The sequence below is a fragment of the Oncorhynchus gorbuscha genome, linkage group LG05 (genome assembly GCF_021184085.1).
Source record: "Oncorhynchus gorbuscha isolate QuinsamMale2020 ecotype Even-year linkage group LG05, OgorEven_v1.0, whole genome shotgun sequence".
Lineage (NCBI taxonomy): Eukaryota > Metazoa > Chordata > Actinopteri > Salmoniformes > Salmonidae > Oncorhynchus > Oncorhynchus gorbuscha.
In genome coordinates this window covers 4,873,337-4,900,172 of record NC_060177.1, presented here as the reverse complement: position 1 = coordinate 4,900,172, position 26,836 = coordinate 4,873,337, and the positions used below count along the sequence as shown (strand labels likewise).

Genomic DNA, 26,836 nt, shown 5'->3' with positions numbered 1-26,836 from the left:
ATTAAACACTGTGTGATCTGTCTGACAATTAAACACTGTGTGATCTGTCTGACAATTAAACACTGTGATCTGTCTGCCAATTAAACACTGTGTGATCTGTCTGCCATTAAACACTGTGTGATCTGTCTTCCACTTAAACACAGTGATCTGTCTGCCACTTAAACACTGTGTGATCTGTCTTCCCATTAAACACTGTGTGATCTGTCTTCCACTTAAACACAGTGATCTGTCTGCCATTAAACACTGTGTGATCTGTCCGCCATTAAACACTGTGTATCAGGGAGTATCTGTCTGCCATTAAACACTGTGTATCAGGGAGTATCTGTCTGCCATTTAAACACTGTTTGATCTGTCTGCCATTAAACACTGTGTGATCTGTCTGCCATTAAACACTGTGTATCAGGGAGTATCTGTCTGCCATTAAACACTGTATCAGGGAGTAATCTGTCTGCCATTAAACACTGTGTATCAGGGAGTATCTGTCTGCCATTAAACACTGTGTATCAGGGAGTATCTGTCTGCCATTAAACACTGTATCAGGGAGTAGTCTGTCTGCCATTAAACACTGTGTGATCTGTCTGCCACTTAAACACTGTGTGATCTGTCTTCCAATTAAACAATGTGATCTGTCTGCCATTAAACACTGTGTATCAGGGAGTATCTGTCTGCCATTAAACACTGTATCAGGGAGTAGTCTGTCTGCCATTAAACACTGTGTATCAGGGAGTATCTGTCTGCCATTAAACACTGTATCAGGGAGTAGTCTGTCTGCCATTAAACACTGTGTATCAGGGAGTATCTGTCTGTCATTAAACACTGTATCAGGGAGTATCTGTCTGCCATTAAACACTGTGTATCAGGGAGTATCTGTCTGTCATTAAACACTGTATCAGGGAGTATCTGTCTGCCATTAAACACTGTGTATCAGGGAGTATCTGTCTGCCATTAAACACTGTATCAGGAAGTAGTCTGTCTGGATAGGAATCATGTCCCAGATTGTAAGAAGCACCATCGGATACTGGAGATCTCTCCGTCTGGTCACGTGTTGAATCACTACTGTCTCACTACTCACTCTGTCTGTCACACTCTTTCACTTGTTTCTTCCAATTAAACACTGATGTGGCTGGTGGTGATGATGATGGTGTGTGTGTTATTTCAGAAGCAATACTCATTAGTAAAATCTTAATATAGGCTCTCTCTCTGTGTCTCTCTCTCTGTCTCTCTGTCTCTCTCTGTCTCTCTGTCTTCTATCTCTCTGTCTCCTCTGTCTGTCTCTCTCTATCTCTGTCTCTGTCTCTCTCTCTGTCTCTCTGTCTCTCTGTCTGCCTCTGTCTCTGTCTCTCTAATCTGTCTCTAAACATTTGATCTGTCTGTCTCTCTTCAATTCTCTGTCTCAATTAAACACTGTGTGATCTGTCTAAACATGTGTTATCTGTCTCTCTGTCTAGACTAAACATATCTGTCTTTCTCTTCTCTATAAGGTCAAAAACAATTCAAAAATGGTCTGTTTCCAATTAAACATTACACATGTGTGAAGTTGCCAAAACAAGTGAAAGACAATTAAACAAACTGTGTCATCTTCTGCCAATTAAAATGATTTGTCTTCCAATTAAACAAGCTGTCTGCCATTAAACACTGTGTGATCTGTCTGCCACTAAAAACACTGTGTGATCTGTCTGCCAATTAAACACTGTGTGATCTGTCTGCCATAAACACTGTGTGATCTGTCTGCCATAAACATAAACAATGTGATCTGTAAACATAAACACTGTGTGAGTTGTCTTGCCAATTAAACACTGTGTGATCTGTCACTGACAATTAAACACTGTGATGTCTACAATTAAACACTGTGTATCTGTTCCAAAAACACAGCTGTCTGATAAAATGAAATTAAACATAAATATGGGTTGTATTAAACAATGGTGTTTGTTCTTCACTGCTGTTGCCATTAAACACTGTGTGAGCTGTCTCCAATTAAACAGGTCACAAATCTTGCTGCTGTGATGTCTCACACTGTGTGAATGTCTTCCAATTAAACACTGTGATCTGTCTTCCAATTAAACACTGTGTGATCTGTCTTCCAATTAAACACTGTGTGAGCTGTCTGCCATTAAACACTGTGTAATCTGTCTGCCATTAAACACTGTGATCTGTCTGCCATTAAACACTGTGTGAGCTGTCTGCCAATTAAACACTGTGTGATCTGTCTGCCATTAAACACTGTGTGAGCTGTCTGCCATTAAACACTGTGTAATCTGTCTGCCATTAAACACTGTGATCTGTCTGCCACATTAAACACTGTGGATCTTTTTCCAATTAAACAATGTGAGCTGTTTTCCATTAAACACTGTGTGATCTGTCTGCCATTAAACACTGTGTGATCTGTGCCATTAAACACTGTGAGGTCTGAACATATGCCTGTCTGTCTCTTAAACACTCTGGTCATCCATTAAACAAGTGATCTGTCTATTAAACAGTGATCTGTCTCAATTAAACACTTAATTTTGTGATCTGTCTGCCATTAAACACTGTGTGATCTGTCTGCCATTAAACACTGTGTGAGCTGTCTTCTCAATTAAACACTGTGTGATCTGTCTGCCAATTAAACAATGTGATTTGTCTTCCAATTAAACACTGTGTGAGCTGTCTGCCATTAAACACTGTGTGATCTGTCTGCCACTAAACACTCTGTCTCTGTGTGATCTGTCTGCCACTTAAACTCTGTCTCACTAAACACTGTGTGATCTGTCTCCATTCTGTGTCTCTCTCTCTGTCTCTCTCTCTCAATCTAAACTCTCTCTCTGTCTCTCTGTCTCTCTGTCTCTCTCTCTCTCTCTCTGTCTCCACTTAAACACAGTCTCTCTCTCTCTCACTGTCTCTCTGTCTTCTGTGTCTGTCTCTCTAAACTCTCTCTGTCTCTCTGTCTCTCTCTCTCTCTCTCTCTCTCTCTGCCATTAAACAATGTCTCTCTCTCATTTCTGTTTGATCTGTCTCTAACTCTCTGTCTCATTCTCTCTATCTCTAAACACTGTATCTCTGTCTCATTAAACTCTGTGTATCTCTGTCTCATTCTCAGGGAGTATCTGTCTGCCATTCTGTCTCAGGGAGTATCTGTCTCTCTAAACACTGTCTCTAGTCTGTCTCTAAACACTGTGTATCAGGGAGTATCTGTCTCTCTCTGTATCTAGTCTGTCTGGATCTCTGTCTCTCTAAGAAGCACCTCGGATCTCTCTCCGTCTGGTCACTCTCTCTGTCTCTCTCTCTCTCTGTCTCTCTCTTTCTCTCTGGTGGTGATGCTCTCTCTCTCTCTCTCTCTCTCTCTCTCTCTCTCTCTCTCTCTCTCTCTCTGTCTCTCTCTCTCTCTCTCTCTCTCTCTCTCTCTCTCTCTCTCTGTCTCTGTCTCTCTCTCTCTCTCTCTCTCTCTCTCTCTCTCTCTCTCTCTCTCTCTCTCTCTCTCTCTCTCTCTCTGTCTCTCTGTCTCTGTCTCTCTGTCTCTCTCTCTCTCTGTCTCTCTCTCTCTCTCTCTCTCTCTCTCTCTCTCTCTCTCTCTCTCTCTCTCTCTCTCTCTCTCTCTCTCTCTCTCTGTCTCTCTCTCTCTCTGTCTCTGTCTCTGTCTCTCTGTCTCTCTCTCTCTCTGTCTCTGTCTCTCTCTCTCTCTCTGTCTCTGTCTCTCTCTCTCTCTCTCTGTCTCTGTCTCTGTCTCTCTCTCTGTCTCTCTCTCTCTCTCTCTCTGTCTCTGTCTCTGTCTCTGTCTCTGTCTCTCTCTCTCTCTGTCTCTGTCTCTCTCTGTCTCTCTCTCTCTCTGTCTCTCTCTCTGTCTCCCTCAGGTCACTATGATGCTCTGAGACCCAGTCTCTGTCTTGAGTTCTCTCGGGACTCCGTCTGTCGGTCAGATCTCTCTCTGGCTTTCCTCCAGGCCTCCTTCGCCTTCAGCGGCTGGAACTCTCTCTGAACTACGTCACTGAGGAGGTGTGGAGCCCTCTGTCGGTCAGGATAGATCTCTAGATTTAGGCTCCGTCCCAATTTAATCAGGATAGACCTCTCTCGTCTCTAGATGTGGCTGGAGTCCCAATTTAATCAGGATAGACTCTCTAGACCTCTAGATGTAGGCTACGTCCCAATTTAATCAGGATAGACCTCTAGACCTCTAGATGTAGGCTACGTCCCAATTTAATCAGGATAGACCTCTAGACCTCTAGATGTAGGCTACGTCCCAATTTAATCAGGATAGTCTCTAGACCTCTAGATGTAGGCTACGTCCCAATTTAATTAGGATAGACCTCTCTCTAGATGTAGGCTCGTCCCTAGGTCCCAATTTAATTAGGATAGACCTCTAGACCTCTAGATGTTGGCCTATGTCCCAATTTAATTAGGATAGACCTCTAGATGTCAGGCTGAGTCCCGGGAATTTAATCAGGATAGACCTTTCTCCAGACCTCTAGATGTAGGCTGGAACGTCCCAATTTAATCAGGATAGACCTCTAGACCTCTAGATTTAGGCTACGTCCCAATTTAATCAGGATAGACCTCTAGATGTAGGCTACGTCCCAATTTAATCAGGATAGACCTCTAGATGTAGGCTACGTCCCAATTTAATCAGGATAGACCTCTAGACCTCTAGATGTAGGCTACGTCCCAATTTAATTAGGATAGACCTCTAGATCTAGATGTAGGCTACGTCCCAATTTAATTAGGATAGACCTCTGGACCTCTAGATGTAGGCTACGTCCCAATTTAATCAGGATAGACCTCTAGACCTCTAGATGTAGGCTACGTCCCAATTTAATTAGGATAGACCTCTAGACCTCTAGATGTAGGCTACGTCCCAATTTAATTAGGATAGACCTCTAGACCTCTAGATGTAGGCTACGTCCCAATTTTTTTACCTTCTAACAAGGTGTGCGCTTGCACACTCTCTGTTATGAATTTCAAAGCATTGGTCTGCTCTAAACATAAGCTGAAGTGCACACTTCAGGAGAAGGGTGGAGAATCGGAGCGCAAAGAACTGTGTTGCCATATCGCCATCTGGTGGTGGCAAATGGAAGAGCACCTGTTGTCATACATTAATATATGGACTTTACTTGTGGTCATGTTGTGGCAGTTTCCTTATTGCTTCCAATGCTCAGATTATATTAATTAACTTTACTGTCTCACTGCTGTCTAATGGGTTGACTGTCTAATGGGTTGAATGTCTCACTGCTGTCTAATGGGTTGACTGTCTCACTGCTGTCTAATGAGTTGACTGTCTCACTGCTGTCTAATGGGTTGACTGTCTCACTGCTGTCTAATGGGTTGACTGTCTCACTGCTGTCTAATGGGTTGACTGTCTCACTGCTGTCTAATGGGTTGACTGTCTAATGAGTTGACTGTCTCACTGCTGTCTAATGGGTTGACTGTCTCACTGCTGTCTAATGGGTTGACTGTCTCACTGCTGTCTAATGGGTTGACTGTCTCACTGCTGTCTAATGGGTTGACTGTCTCACTGCTGTCTAATGGGTTGACTGTCTCACTGCTGTCTAATGGGTTACTGTTAATTGGGTTACTGTCTCACTGCTGTCTAATGGGTTGACTGTCTCACTGCTGTCTAATGAGTTGACTGTCTAATGAGTTGACTGTCTCACTGCTGTCTAATGGGTTGACTGTCTCACTGCTGTCTAATGGGTTGACTGTCTCACTGCTGTCTAATGGGACTGACTGTCTAATGGGTTGACTGTCTCTAATGGGTTGGTTGACTGTCTAATGGGTTGACTGTCTAATGAGTTGACTGTCTCACTGCTACAGTTGACCTGTAACTACTGTTGACTGTCTCACTGCTGTCTAATGGGTTGACTGTCTTACTGCTGTCTAATGAGTTGACTGTCTCACTGCTGTCTAATGGGTTGACTGTCTCACTGCTGTCTAATGGGTTGACTGTCTAATGGGTTGACTGTCTCACTGCTGTTTATTGAGTTGACTGTCTCACTGCTGTCTAATGGGTTGACTGTCTCACTGCTGTCTAATGGGTTGACTGTCTAATGAGTTGACTGTCTCACTGCTGTCTAATGGGTTGACTGTCTCACTGCTGTCTAATGGGTTGACTGTCTCACTGCTGTCTAATGGGTTGACTGTCTCACTGCTGTCTAATGAGTTGACTGTCTAATGGGTTGACTGTCTCACTGCTGTCTAATGGGTTGACTGTCTCACTGCTGTCTAATGGGTTGACTGTCTCACTGCTGTCTAATGGGTTGACTGTCTCGCTGCTGTCTAATGGGTTGACTATCTCACTGCTGTCTAATGAGTTGACTGTCTAATGAGTTGACTGTCTCACTGCTGTCTAATGGGTTGACTGTCTCGCTGCTGTCTAATGGGTTGACTGTCTCACTGCTGTCTAATGGGCTGACTGTCTAATGGGTTGACTGTCTAATGGGTTGACAGTCTAATGGGTTGACTGTCTAATGGGTTGACTGGAACCTGTAATATAATGTACTGTTTTACAGGAACCTGGTATATTACTGTAAAATATGTATCTTATCTCAGGAACCTGCCCCGGGCCATCTACATATTACTGTAATATATTATTACAGTACTATATTACTGTAATATAATGTACTGTTTTACAGGAACCTGGTATATTACTGTAAATATGTTTCTAATCTCAGGAACCTGCCCCCAGCCATCTACATATTACTGTAATATATTATTACAGTACTATATTACTGTAATATATTATTACAGTACTATATTACTGTAATATATTATTACAGTACTATATTACTATAATATAATTTACAGTTTTACAGGAACTTGGTATATTACTGTAAAATATGTCTCTTATCTTAGGAACCTGCCACCAGCCATCTACATATTACTGTAATATAATGTACTGTTTTACAGGAACTTTGTATATTACTGTAAAATATGTCTCTTATCTCAGGAACCTGCCCCGGGCTATCTACATATTACTGTAATATATTGTACTGTTTTACAGGAACCTGGTATATTACATGTAAAATATGTATCTTATCTCAGGAACCTGCCATGGCTATCTACATATTACTGTAATATATTGTACTGTTTTACAGGAACCTGGTATATTACTGTAAGGTAAACATGGTTAATATGTCTCTTATCTCAGGAACCTGCCCCGGGCTATATACATATCCATTCCCCTGGTGAATAACATCTGACCAACATTGCATACTTCTCCTCCATAACAAGAGCTGTTGGCATCCAACGAAGTACCAGGTGAGAATTAATGAATTAATTAATCTATAAATAAAATAATAGAAACGTTATAACATTAATAATGAAGTCATAATAAATACCAATGAGTAATAACATGGCTATATACAGGAAGTACCAGGTAATAACATGGCTATATACAGGAAGTACCAGGTAATAACATGGCTATATACAGGAAGTACCAGGTAATAACATGGTTATATACAGGAAGTACCAGGTAATAACATGGCTATATACAGGAAGTACCAGGTAATAACATGGCTATATACAGGAAGTACCAGGTAATAACATGGCTATATACAGGAAGTACCAGTACTGAAGTAATAACATGGCTATATACAGGAAGTACCAGTACTGTACCAGGTAATAACATGGCTATATACAGGAAGTACCAGGTAATAACATGGCTATATACAGGAAGTACCAGTACTGAGGTAATAACATGGCTATATACAGGAAGTACCAGTACTGAGGTAATAACATGGCTATATACAGGAAGTACCAGTACTGAGGTAATAACCAGTACTGAGGTAATAACATGGCTATATACAGGAAGTACCAGTACTGAGGTAATAACATGGCTATATACAGGAAGTACCAGTACTGAGTCAATGTGCAGAGTACCAGTACGAGGGTAATAACATGGCTATATACAGGAAGTGCCAGGTAATAACATGGTTATATACAAGAAGGTAATAACATGGTTATATAAGGTAATGGTTATATACAAGAAGGTAATAACATGGTTATATACAAGAAGGTAATAACATGGTTATATAGAAGAAGGTAATAACATGGTTATATGTAAGTCGCTCTGGATAAGAGCGTCTGCTAAATGACTTAAATGTAAATGTAATATACAGGAAGTACCAGGTAATAACATGGTTATATACAAGGAGTACCAGGTAATAGCATGGCTATATACAGGAAGTACCAGGTAATAACATGGCTATATACAGGGAGGTAATAACATGGCTATATACAGGGAGTACCAGGTAATAACATGGCTATATACAGGAAGTACCAGGTAATAACATGGTTATATACAGGGAGTACCAGGTAATAGCATGGCTATATACTGGAAGTACCAGGTAATAACATGGTTATATACAGGGAGGTAATAACATGGCTATATACAGGGAGTACCAGGTAATAGCATGGCTATATACTGGAAGTACCAGGTAATAACATGGTTATATACAGGGAGTACCAGGTAATAACATGACTATATACAGGGAGGTAATAACATGGCTATATACAGGGAGTACCAGGTAATAACATGGATATATACAGGGAGGTAATAACATGGCTATATACAGGGAGGTAATAACATGGTTATATACAGGGAGTACCAGGTAATAACATGGTTATATACAGGGAGGTAATAACATGGCTATATACAGGGAGGTAATAACATGGTTATATACAGGGAGTACCAGGTAATAACATGGTTATATACAGGGAGTACCAGGTAATAACATGGCTATATACAGGGAGGTAATAACATGGTTATATACAGGGAGTACCAGGTAATAACATGGTTATATACAGGGAGTACCAGGTAATAACATGGCCATATACAGGGAGTACCAGGTAATAACATGGTTATATACAGGGAGTACCAGGTAATAACATGGCTATATACAGGAAGTACCAGGTAATAACATGGTTATATACAGGGAGGTAATAACATGGTTATATACAGGGAGTACCAGGTAATAACATGGCCATATACAGGGAGTACCAGGTAATAACATGGTTATATACAGGGAGGTAATAACATGGCCATATACAGGGAGTACCAGGTAATAACATGGTTATATACAGGGAGTACCAGGTAATAACATGGCTATATACAGGGAGTACCAGGTAATAACATGGTTATATACAGGGAGGTAATAACATGGTTATATACAGGGAGTACCAGGTAATAACATGGCCATATACAGGGAGTACCAGGTAATAACATGGTTATATACAGGGAGGTAATAACATGGTTATATACAGGGAGTACCAGGTAATAACATGGCCATATACAGGGAGTACCAGGTAATAACATGGTAATAACATGGTTATATACAGGGAGGTAATAACATGGCTATATACAGGGAGTACCAGGTAATAACATGGTTATATACAGGGAGGTAATAACATGGTTATATACAGGGAGTACCAGGTAATAACATGGCCATATACAGGGAGTACCAGGTAATAACATGGTAATAACATGGTTATATACAGGGAGGTAATAACATGGCCATATACAGGGAGTACCAGGTAATAACATGGTTATATACAGGGAGTACCAGGTAATAACATGGCTATATACAGGGAGGTAATAACATGGCTATATACAGGGAGTACCAGGTAATAACATGGCCATATACAGGGAGTACCAGGTAATAACATGGTAATAACATGGCTATATACAGGGAGGTAATAACATGGTTATATACAGGGAGGTAATAACATGGTTATATACAGGGAGTACCAGGTAATAACATGGCTATATACAAGGAGTACCAGGTAATAACATGGCTATATACAGGGAGGTAATAACATGGTTATATTCAGGGAGTACCAGGTAATAACATGGTTATATACAGGGAGTACCAGGTAATAACATGGCCATATACAGGGAGTACCAGGTAATAGCATGGCTATATACAGGAAGTACAAGCACTGAGTCAATGTGCAGGGGTACGAGGTAATTGAGGTAGATATGTACATATAACTAGGAATAAAGTAACTAAGCAAAAGGATAGATAATAGACAGTAAGAGCAGTATACTGTAGGTAGGGGTAAAGGATAGATAATGGACAGTAACAGCAGTATACTGTAGGTAGGGGTAAAGGATAGATAATAGACAGTAACAGCAGTATACTGTAGGTAGGGGTAAAGGATAGATAATAGACAGTAACAGCAGTATACTGTAGGTAGGTGTAAAGGATAGATAATGGACAGTAACAGCAGTATACTGTAGGTAGGGGTAAAGGATATATAATAGACAGTAACAGCAGTATACTGTAGGTAGGGGTAAAGGATACTGTAGGTAGGGGTAAAGGATAGATAATAGACAGTAACAGCAGTATACTGTAGGTAGGGGTAAAGGATAGATAATAGACAGTAACAGCAGTATACTGTAGGGGTAAAGGATAGATAATAGACAGTAACAACAGTATAGTGTAGGTAGGGATAGATAATAGACAGTAACAGCAGTATACTGTAGGTAGGGGTAAAGGATAGATAATAGACAGTAACAGCAGTATACTGTAGGTAGGGGTAAAGGATAGATAATAGACAGTAACAGCAGTATACTGTAGGTAGGGGTAAAGGATAGATAATAGACAGTAACAGCAGTATACTGTAGGTAGAGGTAAAGGATAGATAATAGACAGTAACAGCAGTATACTGTAGGTAGGTAACAGCAGCAAAGGATGTAATTGGTTAAAGAATTTTGTAGAAAAGCGTCAGTACAGATTGTCTGGGTAGCTATTGGTTAACTGTCTAACTAACTATTGATCAGTCTGATGGCTTGGAGGGAGAAGCTGTTCAGGGTCCTGTTGGCTCCAGACTTGGTGCTCCGGTACCGCTTTCCGTGCTGTAGCAGAGAAAACAGTCTATGACTATAGGCTGGCTGGAGTCTTTGGCAATTTATAGGGCCTTCCTCTGACACCGCCTGATATAGAGGTCCTGGATGGCAGGAAGCTTGGCCCTGGTGATGTACTGGGCCGTTCACACTACCCTCTGTAGGGCCTTCCTCTGACGCCGCCTGATGTAGAGGTCCTTGATGGCAGGAAGCTTGGCCCCGCTGATGTACTGGGCCGTAGCACTACCCTTTGTAGTACCTTGCGGTCGGAGGCCGAGCAGTTGCAATACCAGGCGGTGATGCAACCAGTCAGGATGCTCTCGACGGTGGAGTTGTAGAACTTTTTGAGGATCTGAGGACACATGCCAAGTCTTTTCAGTCTCCTGGGGGGGAATAGGCTTTGTCGTGACCTCTTCATGACTGTCTTGGTGTGCTTGGACCATGTTAGTTTGTTGGTGACGTGGACAACAAGGAACTTGAAGCTCTCGTTCTCGAACTTGAAGCTCTTGATCCACTACGTCCCGGTTGATGAGAATGGTTTTCCTTTAGTCCACAATCATCTCCTTTGTCTTGATCACGTTAAGAGAGAGGTTGTTGTCCTGGCACCACACGGCCACGTCTTTGACCTCCTTCCTATTGGCTGTCTCATCGTTGTCGGTGATCGGGCCTACCACTGTTGTGTCGTCGGCAAACTCAATTATGGTGTTGAAGTCGTGCCTGCCCACGCAGTCATGAGTGAACAGGAAGTACAGGAGGGGACTGAGCACCCACCCCTGAGGGGCCCCTGTGTTGAGGATCAGCGTGGCAGATGTGTTGTTGCCTACCCTCACCACCTGGGTGCGGCCCGTAAGGAAGTCCAGGATCCAGTTGCAGAGGGAGGTGTTTAATCCCAGGGTCTGAGCTTTGAGGACACTACGGTGTTGAACGCTGAGCTGTAGTCAGTGAACAGCACTCTCACGTAGGTGTTCCTTTTTGTCCAGGTGGAGAAGAGTAGTGTTTTATTACATGGAACTAATGGGGATCCATAATAAACCCCAGGAAGAGTAGCTGCTGCCTTGGCAACAGGAACTAATGGGGATCCATAATAAACCCCAGGAAGAGTAGCTGCTTACTTGGCAACAGGAACTAATTGGGATCCATAATAAACCCCAGGAAGAGTAGCTGCTGCCTTGGCAGGAACTAATGGGGATCCATAATAAACCCCAGGAAGAGTAGCTGCTGCCTTGGCAACAGGAACTAATGGGGATCCATAATAAACCCCAGGAAGAGTAGCTGCTTACTTGGCAACAGGAACTAATTGGGATCCATAATAAACCCCAGGAAGAGTAGCTGCTGCCTTGGCAGGAACTAATGGGGATCCATAATAAACCCCAGGAAGAGTAGCTGCTGCCTTGGCAACAGGAACTAATGGGGATCCATAATAAACCCCAGGAAGAGTAGCTGCTGCCTTGACAGGAACTAATGGGGATCCATAATAAACCCCAGGAAGAGTAGCTGCTGCCTTGGCAGGAACTAATGGGGATCCATAATAAACCCCAGGAAGAGTAGCTGCTGCCTTGGCAACAGGAACTAATGGGGATCCATAATAAACCCCAGGAAGAGTAGCTGCTGCCTTGACTGGAACTAATGGGGATCCATAATAAACCCCCAGGAAGAGTAGCTGCTGCCTTGACAACAGGAACTAATGGGGATCCATAATAAACCCCAGGAAGAGTAGCTGCTGCCTTGGCAACAGGAACTAATGGGGATCCATAATAAACCCCAGGAAGAGTAGCTGCTGCCTTGACTGGAACTAATGGAGATCCATAATAAACCCCCAGGAAGAGTAGCTGCTGCCTTGACAACAGGAACTAATGGGGATCCATAATAAACCCCAGGAAGAGTAGCTGCTGCCTTGACAGGAACTAATGGGGATCCATAATAAACCCCAGAAAGAGTAGCTGTTGCCTTGGCAGGAACTAATGGGGATCCATAATAAACCCCAGGAAGAGTAGCTGCTGCCTTGGCAACAGGAACTAATGGGGATCCATAATAAACCCCAGGAAGAGTAGCTGCTGCCTTGGCGGGAACTAATGGGGATCCATAATAAACCCCCAGGAAGAGTAGCTGCTGCCTTGGCAGGAACTAATGGGGATCCATAATAAACCCCAGGAAGAGTAGCTGCTGCCTTGGCAGGAACTAATGGGGATCCATAATAAACAAATAAATATGGTTATTTAACAGTTAACTTTCTGTGGTTGTTGTTGTTTGTTTGTTTGTTTGTTTGTTAAAGGTTCTTTAATGATTGTTGAATGGTTTTCTACAGACATTTGGAGAGAAGTTGCTGGGCGTATTCTCCTGGGTGATGCCCATCTCTGTAGCTCTGTCTACATTCGGGGGAATCAACGGCTATCTCTTCACTTCTTCCAGGTACTAATAGTACCTACCTAGTCTCATAATATAGTCAGTGGTTCTCAACCTCTCCTCAGGGGACCACCCCAATATAGTCAGTGGTCCTCAACCCTCTCCTCAGGGGACCACCCCAATATAGTCAGTGGTCCTCAACCTCTCCTCAGGGGACCACCCCAATATAGTCAGTGGTCCTCAACCTCTCCTCAGGGGACCACCCCAATATAGTCAATGGTTCTCAACCTCTCCTCAGGGGACCACCCCAATATAGTCAGTGGTCCTCAACCTCTCCTCAGGGGACCACCCCAATATAGTCAGTGGTCCTCAACCTCTCCTCAGGGGGACCACCCCAATATAGTCAGTGGTTCTCAACCTCTCCTCAGGGGACCACCCCAATATAGTCAGTGGTCCTCAACCCTCTCCTCAGGGGACCACCCCAATATAGTCAGTGGTTCTCAACCTCTCCTCAGGGGACCACCCCAATATAGTCAGTGGTTCTCAACCCTCTCCTCAGGGGACCACCCCAATATAGTCAGTGGTCCTCAACCCTCTCCTCAGGGGACCACCCCAATATAGTCAGTGGTCCTCAACCTCTCCTCAGGGGACCACCCCAATATAGTCAGTGGTTCTCATCCTCTCCTCAGGAGACCACCCCAATATAGTCAGTGGTTCTCAACCCTCTCCTCGGGGGACCAGCCCAATATAGTCAGTGGTCCTCAACCCTCTCCTCAGGGGACCACCCCAATATAGTCAGTGGTTCTCAACCCTCTCCTCAGGGGACCACCCCAATATAGTCAGTGGTCCTCAACCTGGCATCACTCTCCAACCCACAACCCTGGTGTTGCTGGCATCACTCCAAACCACAACCCTGGTGTTGCTGGCATCACTCTCCAACCCACAACCCTGGTGTTGCTGGCATCACTCTCCAACCCACAACCCTGGTGTTGCTGGCATCACTCCAAACCACAACCCTGGTGTTGCTGGCATCACTCTCCAACCCACAACCCTGGTGTTGCTGGCATCACTCTCCAACCCACAACCCTGGTGTTCCTGGCATCACTCTCCAACCCACAACCCTGGTGTTGCTGGCATCACTCCAAACCACAACCCTGGTGTTTCTGGCATCACTCTCCAACCCACAACCCTGGTGTTTCTGGCATCACTCTCCAACCCACAACCCTGGTGTTCCTGGCATCACTCTCCAACCCTGGTGTTGCTGGCATCACTCTCCAACCCACAACCCTTGTGTTCCTGGCATCACTCTCCAACCCTGTTGTTGCTGGCATCACTATCCAACCCTGGTGTTCCTGGCATCACTCTCCAACCCTGTTGTTGCTGGCATCACTCTCCAACCCACAACCCTGTTGTTGCTGTCATCACTCTCCAACCCTGGTGTTGCTGGCATCACTATCCAACCCTGGTGTTGCTGGCATCACTCTCCAACCCTGGTGTTGCTGGCATCACTCTCCAACCCTGGTGTTGCTGGCATCACTCTCCAACCCACAACCCTGGTGTTCCTGGCATCACTCTCCAACCCTGTTGTTGCTGGCATCACTATCCAACCCTGGTGTTCCTGGCATCACTCTCCAACCCTGTTGTTGCTGGCATCACTCTCCAACCCACAACCCTGTTGTTGCTGTCATCACTCTCCAACCCTGGTGTTGCTGGCATCACTATCCAACCCTGGTGTTGCTGGCATCACTCTCCAACCCTGTTGTTCCTGGCATCACTCTCCAACCCTGTTGTTGCTGGCATCACTCTCCAACCCTGGTGTTGCTGGCATCACTCTCCAACCCTGGTGTTGCTGGCATCACTCTCCAACCCTGGTGTTGCTGGCATCACTCTCCAACCCTGTTGTTTCTGGCATCACTCTCCAACCCTGTTGTTGCTGGCATCACTCTCCAACCCTGTTGTTGCTGGCATCACTCTCCAACCCTGGTGTTACTGGCATCACTCTCCAACCCTGGTGTTGCTGGCATCACTCTCCAACCCTGTTGTTGCTGGCATCACTCTCCAACCCTGTTGTTGCTGGCATCACTCTCCAACCCTGTTGTTGCTGGCATCACTCTCCAACCCTGTTGTTGCTGGCATCACTCTCCAACCCTGGTGTTGCTGGCATCACTCTCCAACCCTGGTGTTGCTGACATCACTCTCCAACCCTGTTGTTGCTGGCATCACTCTCCAACCCTGTTGTTGCTGGCATCACTCTCCAACCCTGTTGTTGCTGGCATCACTCTCCAACCCTGTTGTTGCTGGCATCACTCTCCAACCCTGTTGTTGCTGGCATCACTCTCCAACCCTGGTGTTGCTGGCATCACTCTCCAACCCTGTTGTTGCTGGCATCACTCTCCAACCCTGTTGTTGCTGGCATCACTCCCCAACCCACAACCCTGGTGTTGCTGGCATCACTCTCCAACCCTGGTGTTGCTGGCATCACTCTCCAACCCTGGTGTTGCTGGCATCACTCTCCAACCCTGTTGTTGCTGGCATCACTCTCCAACCCTGTTGTTGCTGGCATCACTCTCCAACCCTGGTGTTGCTGGCATCACTCTCCAACCCTGGTGTTGCTGGCATCACTCTCCAACCCTGTTGTTGCTGGCATCACTCTCCAACCCTGTTGTTGCTGGCATCACTCTCCAACCCTGTTGTTGCTGGCATCACTCTCCAACCCTGTTGTTGCTGGCATCACTCTCCAACCCTGTTGTTGCTGGCATCACTCTCCAACCCTGGTGTTGCTGGCATCACTCTCCAACCCTGTTGTTGCTGGCATCACTCTCCAACCCTGGTGTTGCTGGAATCACTCTCCAACCCTGTTGTTGCTGGCATCACTCTCCAACCCTGTTGTTGCTGGCATCACTCCCCAACCCACAACCCTGTTGTTGCTGGCATCACTCTCCAACCCTGTTGTTGCTGGCATCACTCTCCAACCCTGTTGTTGCTGGCATCACTCTCCAACCCTGGTGTTGCTGGAATCACTCTCCAACCCTGTTGTTGCTGGCATCACTCTCCAACCCTGTTGTTGCTGGCCTCACTCCCCAACCCACAACCCTGTTGTTGCTGGCATCACTCTCCAACCCTGTTGTTGCTGGCATCACTCTCCAACCCTGTTGTTGCTGGCATCACTCTCCAACCCTGTTGTTGCTGGCATCACTCTCCAACCCTGTTGTTGCTGGCATCACTCTCCAACCCTGTTGTTGCTGGCATCAATCTCCAACCCTGTTGTTGCTGGCATCACTCTCCAACCCTGGTGTTGCTGTCATCACTCTCCAACCCTGTTGTTGCTGGCATCACTCTCCAACCCTATTGTTGCTGGAATCACTCTCCAACCCTGTTGTTGCTGGCATCACTCTCCAACCCTGTTGTTGCTGGCATCACTCCCCAACCAACTGCATACACACCTAACGCTGTGGTCCTGTTTCTCCCCAGGTTGTGTTTCTCTGGAGCCAGAGAGGGTCACCTGCCTTACCTGTTGGCCATGATCCACCTGAAAAACTGCACCCCTATTCCCGCTCTGCTAGTCTGTGTAAGTTACTGAGCCCCTATTCCCGCTCTGCTAGTCTGTGTAAATTACTGAGCCCCTATTCCTGCTCTGCTAGTCTGTGTAAATTACTGCTCCCCTATTCCCACTCTGCTAGTCTGTGTAAGTTACTGCGCCCCTATTCCCACTTTGCTAGTCTGTGTAAGTTACTGCACCCCTATTCCCACTCTGCTAGTCTGTGTAAGTTACTGAGCCCCTATTCCTGCTCTGCTAGTCTGTGTAAGTTACTGCGCCCCTATTCCCACTCTGCTAGTCTGTGTAAATTACTGCGCCCCTATTCCCGCTCTGCTAGTCTGTGTAAGTTACTGCGCCCCTATTCTGGCTCTGCTAGTCTGTGTAAATTACTGCGCCCCTATTCCCACTCTGCTTGTCTGTGTAAATTACTGAGCCCCTATTCCAGCTCTGCTAGTCTGTGTAAGTTACTGCGCCCCTATTCCCTCTCTGCTAGTCTGTGTAAGTTACTGCGCCCCTATTCCCGCTCTGCTAGTCTGTGTAAGTTACTGCACCCCTATTCCCACTCTGCTTGTCTGTGTAAGTTACTGCGCCCCTATTCCCACTCTGCTTGTCTGTGTAAGTTACTGAGCCCCTATTCCAGCTCTGCTAGTCTGTGTAAGTTACTGCGCCCCTATTCCCACTCTGCTAGTCTGTGTAAGTTACTGCGCCCCTATTCCCACTCTGCTAGTCTGTGTAAGTTACTGCACCCCTATTCCCGCTCTGCTAGTCTGTGTAAATTACTGCGCCCCTATTCCAGCTCTGCTAGTCTGTGTAAGTTACTGCGCCCCTATTCCCACTCTGCTAGTCTGTGTAAATTACTGAGCCCCTATTCCAGCTCTGCTAGTCTGTGTAAGTTACTGCGCCCCTATTCCCGCTCTGCTAGTCTGTGTAAGTTACTGCGCCCCTATTCCCGCTCTGCTAGTCTGTGTAAGTTACTGCGCCCCTATTCCCACTCTGCTAGTCTGTGTAAGTTACTGAGCCCCTATTCCAGCTCTGCTAGTCTGTGTAAGTTACTGCGCCCCTATTCCCACTCTGCTAGTCTGTGTAAGTTACTGCGCCCCTATTCCCACTCTGCTAGTCTGTGTAAATTACTGAGCCCCTATTCCAGCTCTGCTAGTCTGTGTAAATTACTGCGCCCCTATTCCCACTCTGCTAGTCTGTGTAAGTTACTGAGCCCCTATTCCAGCTCTGCTGGTCTGTGTAAATTACTGCGCCCCTATTCCCACTCTGCTTGTCTGTGTAAATTACTGCGCCCCTATTCCTGCTCTGCTAGTCTGTGTAAATTACTGCGCCCCTATTCCCACTCTGCTTGTCTGTGTAAATTACTGCGCCCCTATTCCCACTCTGCTTGTCTGTGTAAATTACTGCGCCCCTATTCCCACTCTGCTAGTCTGTGTAAATTACTGAGCCCCTATTCCCACTCTGCTAGTCTGTGTAAATTAGCCCCATTCTTGCCTGCATTTGCCCACAGTTGTGTTAGTTCCTATAGCCCCAAACCCCAGGGCTGTACTAGTTCCTATAGCCCCAAACCCCAGGGCTGTACTAGTTCCTATAGCCCCAAACCCCAGGGCTGTACTAGTTCCTATAGCCCCAAACCCCAGGGCTGAGCTAGTTCCTATAGCCCCAAACCCCAGGGCTGTGCTAGCTCCTATAGCCCCAAACCCCAGGGCTGTGTTATATAGCTTTGTGTATAATGTCTATGTTCATTGACCTCTGCTTCCCTCCTCCTCCACAGTGCGGAGCCACCATTGTGATCCTGTGTATCGGAGAGACTCACAACCTGATCAACTATGTCTCGTTTATTAACTTCCTGTCCTATGGAGTGACCATCGCTGGCCTGCTGTACTATCGCTGGAAGAGACCCAACCTGCTACGTCCCATCAAGGTACAGCAGGCCTATATCTACTGCTACTATATCTGCTACTATTTCTGCTGCTATATCTACTGCTACTATATCTGCTGCTACTATATCTGCTGCTACTATATCTGATGCTACTATATCTGATGCTACTATATCTACTGCTACTATATCTGCTACTATATCTACTACTACTATATCTACTGCTACTATATCTACTGCTACTATATCTGCTACTATATCTACTACTACTATATCTACTGCTACTATATCTGCTGCTACTATATCTGCTACTATATCCGCTGCTACTATATGTACTGCTACTATATCTACTGCTACTATATCTGATGCTACTATATCTGCTGCTACTATATCTGCTGCTACTATATCTGCTGCTACTATATCTGCTACTATATCTGCTACTATATCTGCTGCTACTATATCTGCTGCTACTATATCTGCTACTATTTCTGCTGCTATATCTACTGCTACTATATCTGCTACTATATATGCTGCTATTATATCTGCTGCTATATCTGCTACTATATCTGCTGCTACTATATCTGCTACTATATATGCTGCTACTATTTCTGCTGCTATATCTGCTACTATATCTGCTGCTACTATATCTGCTGCTACTATATCTGCTGCTACTATATCTGCTGCTACTATATCTACTGCTACTATATCTACTGCTACTATATCTGCTGCTAGTATATCTACTGCTACTATATCTGCTGCTACTATATCTGCTGCTACTATATCTGCTGCTACTATATCTGCTGCTACTATATCTGCTGCTACTATATCTGCTACTATATCTACTGCTACTATATCTACTGCTACTATATCTGCTGCTACTATATCTACTGCTACTATATCTGCTACTATATCTGCTGCTATATCTGCTACTATATCTGCTGCTACTATATCTGCTACTATATCTGCTACTATATCTACTGCTACTATATCTGCTACTATATCTGCTGCTATATCTGCTACTATATCTGCTACTATATCTGCTGCTACTATATCTGCTACTATATCTGCTACTATATCTGCTGCTATATCTGCTGCTATATCTGCTACTATATCTGCTGCTACTATATCTGCTACTATATCTGCTACTATATATTCTGCTACTATATCTGCTACTATATCTGCTGCTATATCTGCTACTATATCTGCTGCTACTATATCTGCTACTATATCTGCTGCTACTATATCTGCTACTATATCTGCTGCTACTATATCTGCTACTATATCTACTGCTACTATATCTGCTGCTACTATATCTGCTGCTACTATATCTGCTACTATATCTGCTGCTACTATATCTGCTGCTACTATATCTGCTACTATATCTACTGCTACTATATCTACTGCTACTATATCTGCTGCTACTATATATGCTGCTATATCTGCTGCTACTATATCTGCTGCTATATCTGCTACTATATATGCTGCTACTATATCTGCTGCTATATCTGCTACTATATCTACTGCTACTATATCTGCTACTATATCTGCTGCTACTATATCTGCTGCTACTATATCTACTGCTACTATATCTGCTACTATATCTGCTACTATATCTGCTGCTATATCTGCTGCTACTATATCTGCTGCTACTATATATTCTGCTATATCTGCTACTATATCTGCTGCTATATCTGCTGCTACTATATATTCTGCTATATCTGCTGCTACTATATCTGCTGCTACTATATCTGCTGCTACTATATCTGCTGCTACTATATATTCTGCTATATCTGCTACTATATCTGCTGCTATATCTGCTGCTACTATATATTCTGCTATATCTGCTGCTACTATATCTGCTACTATATCTGCTACTATATCTACTGCTACTATATCTGCTACTATATCTGCTGCTATATCTGCTACTATATCTGCTGCTACTATATCTGCTACTATATCTGCTGCTACTATATCTGCTACTATATCTGCTACTATATCTGCTGCTATATCTGCTGCTATATCTGCTACTATATCTGCTGCTACTATATCTGCTACTATATCTGCTACTATATATTCTGCTACTATATCTGCTGCTATATCTGCTGCTATATCTGCTACTATATCTGCTGCTACTATATCTGCTACTATATCTGCTGCTACTATATCTGCTACTATATCTGCTGCTACTATATCTGCTACTATATCTACTGCTACTATATCTGCTACTATATCTGCTACTATATCTGCTGCTACTATATCTGCTACTATATCTGCTGCTACTATATCTGCTGCTACTATATCTGCTACTATATCTACTGCTACTATATCTACTGCTACTATATCTGCTGCTACTATATATGCTGCTATATCTGCTGCTACTATATCTGATGCTACTATATCTGCTGCTACTATATCTGCTACTACTATATCTACTGCTACTATATCTGCTACTATATATGCTGCTACTATATCTGCTGCTATATCTGCTACTATATCTACTGCTACTATATCTGCTACTATATCTGCTACTATATCTGCTACTATATCTGCTGCTATATCTGCTACTATATCTACTGCTACTATATCTGCTACTATATCTGCTGCTACTATATCTGCTGCTACTATATCTACTGCTACTATATCTGCTACTATATCTGCTACTATATCTGCTGCTATATCTGCTGCTACTATATCTGCTGCTACTATATCTGCTGCTATATCTGCTGCTATATCTGCTACTATATCTGCTGCTATATCTGCTGCTACTATATATGCTGCTACTATATCTACTGCTACTATATCTGCTACTATATCTGCTGCTATATCTGCTGCTATATATGCTTCTACTATATGTGATGCTACTATATCTGCTATTATATCTGGTACTACTATATCTGCTGCTACTATATCTGCTGCTACTGTATCTGTTTCTACTATATCTGCTGCTAATATATCTGCTGAAACTATATCTGCTATATCTACTATATCTGGTGCTACTATATCTGCTGATACTATATCTGCTACTATATCTGCTGCTACTATATCTGCTGCTATATCTGCTACTATATCTGCTGCTACTATATCTGCTACTGTATCGGCTGCTATATCTGCTGCTACTATATCTGCTGCTACTATATCTGCTGCTACTATATCTGCTGCTATATCTGCTACTATATATGCTGCTATATCTGCTACTATATATGCTGCTATATCTGCTGCTACTATATCTGCTGCTATATCTGCTACTATATATTCTGCTACTATATCTGCTGCTATATCTGCTGCTATATCTGCTACTATATCTGCTGCTACTATATCTGCTACTATATATTCTGCTACTATATCTGCTACTATATCTGCTGCTATATCTGCTACTATATCTGCTGCTACTATATCTGCTACTATATCTGCTGCTACTATATCTGCTACTATATCTGCTGCTACTATATCTGCTACTATATCTACTGCTACTATATCTGCTGCTACTATATCTGCTGCTACTATATCTGCTACTATATCTGCTGCTACTATATCTGCTGCTACTATATCTGCTACTATATCTACTGCTACTATATCTACTGCTACTATATCTGCTGCTACTATATATGCTGCTATATCTGCTGCTACTATATCTGCTGCTATATCTGCTACTATATATGCTGCTACTATATCTGCTGCTATATCTGCTACTATATCTACTGCTACTATATCTGCTACTATATCTGCTGCTACTATATCTGCTGCTACTATATCTACTGCTACTATATCTGCTACTATATCTGCTACTATATCTGCTGCTATATCTGCTGCTACTATATCTGCTGCTACTATATCTTCTGCTATATCTCTGCTGCTATATCTGCTACTATATCTGCTGCTATATCTGCTGCTACTATATATGCTGCTACTATATCTACTGCTACTATATCTGCTACTATATCTGCTGCTATATCTGCTACTATATCTGCTGCTACTATATCTGCTACTATATCTGCTGCTACTATATCTGCTGATACTATATCTGCTACTATATCTGCTGCTATATCTGCTGCTATATCTACTGCTACTATATCTGATGCTACTATATCTGTTATTATATCTGGTGCTACTATATCTGCTACTATATCTGCTGCTACTATATCTGCTACTATATCTGCTGCTACTATATCTGCTGCTACTATATCTGCTGCTATATCTGCTGCTATATATGCTTCTACTATATGTGATGCTACTATATCTGCTATTATATCTGGTACTACTATATCTGCTGCTACTATATCTGCTGCTACTGTATCTGTTTCTACTATATCTGCTGCTAATATATCTGCTGAAACTATATCTGCTATATCTACTATATCTGGTGCTACTATATCTGCTGATACTATATCTGCTACTATATCTGCTACTACTATATCTGCTACTATATCTGCTGCTACTATATCTGGTGGTACTATATCTGATGCTACTATATCTGCTGCTACTATATCTGCTGCTAATATATCTGCTGATACTATATCTGCTACTATATCTGCTACTACTATATCTGCTACTATATCTGGTGCTACTATATCTGGTGGTACTATATCTGCTACTATATCTGCTGATACTATATATGCTACTATTTCTGCTGGTACTATATCTGCTGCTACTATATCTGCTACTATATCTGGTGCTACTATATCTGCTGCTACTATATCTGCTGCTACTATATCTGGTGCTACTATATCTGGTGCTACTATATCTGCTGTTACTATATCTGCTGCTACTATATCTGCTACTATATCTGCTACTATATCTGGTGCTACTATATCTGCTGCTACTATATCTGGTGCTACTATATCTGCTGCTACTATATCTGCTGCTACTATATCTGCTACTATATCTGCTACTATATCTGGTGCTACTATATCTGATGCTACTATATCTGTTGGTACTATATCTGCTGCTACTATATCTGATGCTACTATATCTGGTGCTAGTATATCTGGTGCTATATCTGGTGCTACTATATCTGCTACTATATTTGCTGCTACTATATCTGCTGCTACTATATCTGATGCTACTATATCTGCTACTATATCTACTGCTACTATATCTACTGCTACTATATCTACTGCTACTATATCTGCTACTATATCTGCTACTATATCTGCTGCTACTATATCTGCTGCTACTATATCTGCTACTATATCTGCTACTATATCTGGTGCTACTATATCTGATGCTACTATATCTGGTGGTACTATATCTGCTGCTACTATATCTGATGCTACTATATCTGCTACTATATCTACTATATCTGATGCTACTATATCTGCTACTATATCTGATGATACTATATCTGCTACTATATCTGAGAATACTATATCTGCTGCTACTATATCTGATGCTACTATATCTGCTACTATATCTACTATATCTGGTGGTACTATATCTGCTACTATATCTGATGATACTATATCTGCTGCTACTATATCTGCTACTATATCTGATGCTACTATATCTGCTACTATATCTGATGCTACTATATCTGGTGGTAGTATATCTGGTGGTAGTATATCTACTATATCTGGGAACTATTTACTAGTGCACACCTTAACCAGGAAATGAACTGTCAGTCTATCACTGATGGGAAACCAGGAAATGAACTGTCAGTCTATTACTGATGGGCTACCAGGAAATGAACTGTCAGTCTATTACTGATGGGCAACCAGGAAATGAACTGTCAGTCTATTACTGATGGGAAACCAGGAAATGAACTGTCAGTCTATTACTGATGGGAAACCAGGAAATGAACTGTCAGTCTATTACTGATGGGCAACCAGGAAATGAACTGTCATTCTATTACTGATGGGCAACCAGGAAATTAACTGTCATTCTATTACTGATGGGCAACCAGGAAATGAACTGTCATTCTATTACTGATGGGCAACCAGGAAATTAACTGTCATTCTATTACTGATGGGCAACCAGGAAATTAACTGTCATTCTATTACTGATGGGCAACCAGGAAATTAACTGTCATTCTATTACTGATGGGCAACCAGGAAATTAACTGTCATTCTATTACTGATGGGCAACCAGGAAATTAACTGTCATTCTATTACTGATGGGCAACCAGGAAATGAACTGTCATTCTATTACTGATGGGCAACCAGGAAATTAACTGTCATTCTATTAACTTACTGATGGGCAACCAGGAAATGAACTGTCATTCTATTACTGATGGGCAACCAGGAAATTAACTGTCATTCTATTACTGATGGGCAACCAGGAAATGAACTGTCATTCTATTACTTCCTTCCTTCCTCTCCCTCCTCCCCCCCCCATCCCCCCTCCTTCTTCCCTGACCTCTATCCTCTCCTCATTCCCCTTATCTCCTCTCCCTCCCCCCTCCCCCATCCTCCCCATCCTCCCTCCTCATCCCCCCCTCTATCCTCTCCTCATTCCCCTTCTCTCCTCCCCTCCTCCCCATCCCCCCATCCTTCCCATCCTCCCTCTTCTCTCCCCCTGACCTCTATCCTCTCCTCATTCCCCTTATCTCCTCTCCCTCCTCCCCTCCCCCATCCTTCCCATCCTCCCTCTTCTCTCCCCCTGACCTCTATCCTCTCCTCATTCCCCTTATCTCCTCTCCCTCCTCCCCCTCCCCCATCCTCCCCATCCTCCCTCTTCTCTCCCCCCTGACCTCTATCCTCTCCTCATTCCCCTTTTCTCCTCTCCCTCCTCAACCTCTCCCTTCAGGTGAGTGTGTTGGTCCCTATCAGTTACCTGGCGTTCTGGGCGGTGCTGCTGGGGTTCAGCCTGTACTCGGAGCCTGTGGTGTGTGGCATGGGGATCGTCATCATGCTCACCGGGGTACCCGTCTACTTCGTCGGGGTCCACTGGAAGAACAAGCCCAGATGTGTCTACAGGGTCGTGGGTGAGTGACTCCTACACTCCTCGTATTGCAAGTCCATGTAGGTCATTCATCAGACGCTCTTAGTCAGAGCAACTTACAGTCAACTACGTTAAGGCAGTATGCTGCTGTCTCTGTATCAACACTGATAAGGCAGAATGACATGCTGCTGTCTCTGTATCGACACTGATAAGGCAGAATGACATGCTGCTGTCTCTGTATCAACACTGATAAGGCAGAATGACATGCTGCTGTCTCTGTATCAACACTGATAAGGCAGAATGACATGCTGCTGTCTCTGTATCAACACTGATAAGGCAGAATGACATGCTGCTGTCTCCATATCAACACTGATAAGACAGAATGACATGCTGCTGTCTCCATATCAACACTGATAAGGCTGGATAAGGCAGAAATGACATGCTGCTGTCTCCATATCAACATATCAGAATGACACTGATAAGGCAGAATGACATGCTGCTGTCTCTGTATCAACACTGATAAGACAGAATGACATGCTGCTGTCTCCGTATCAACACTGATAAGGCAGAATGACATGCTGCTGTCTCCTTATCAACACTGATAAGACAGAATGACATGCTGCTGTCTCTGTATCAACACTGATAAGGCAGAATGACATGCTGTCGTCTGCAGGACATGTGTCTTACAACAGAATTACATTTTAGTCATGAAGTTGTCATCTACCACTAGAGGGCAGTACAAGCCTGCTCTTCCAGAGTCAAACACCATCATGTTGAGTCACGTGTTGAAGTCAGGGACTTCACTGTATATGTCTCTGACCCCCCTGCCTGTCTGTTCCAGAGTGTGTGACCTACGTGGGTCAGAAGCTGTGTTTCGTGGTGTTCCCCCAAGAAGACCTGTCAGAGATCACCCCCCTCACATCCTCGGATAAACACATCGACTGAACGAGCCCCTCTCACAGCCTCGGATAAACACATCGACTGAAAGAGCACCCCCTCACAGCCTCGGATAAACACAATGACTGAACGAGCCCCCCTCACAGCCTCGGATAAACACATCGACTGAACGAGCCCCCTTACAGCCTTGGATAAACACATCGACTGAACGAGCCCCCCTCACAGCCTCGGATAAACACATCGACTGAAAGAGCACCCCCTCACAGCCTCGGATAAACACAATGACTGAACGAGCCCCCTCACAGCCTCGGATAAACACATCGACTGAACGAGCCCCCCTCACAGCCTTGGATAAACACATCGACTGAACGAGCCCCCCTTACAGCCTTGGATAAACACATCACTGAACGCCCCCCTTACAGCCTTGGATAAACACAACGAGCCCCCCTTACAGCCTTGGATAAACACAATGACTGAACGAGCCCCCCTCACA

At 43.8% G+C, this 26,836-nt stretch overlaps 1 pseudogene; it reads left to right on the top strand.

The window, feature by feature from the left end:
* Positions 1 to 26,401, top strand: part of LOC124035460 — a 77,646-nt pseudogene extending 51,245 nt beyond the window's left edge.
* The last annotated feature ends 435 nt before the right edge of the window (positions 26,402 to 26,836 follow it).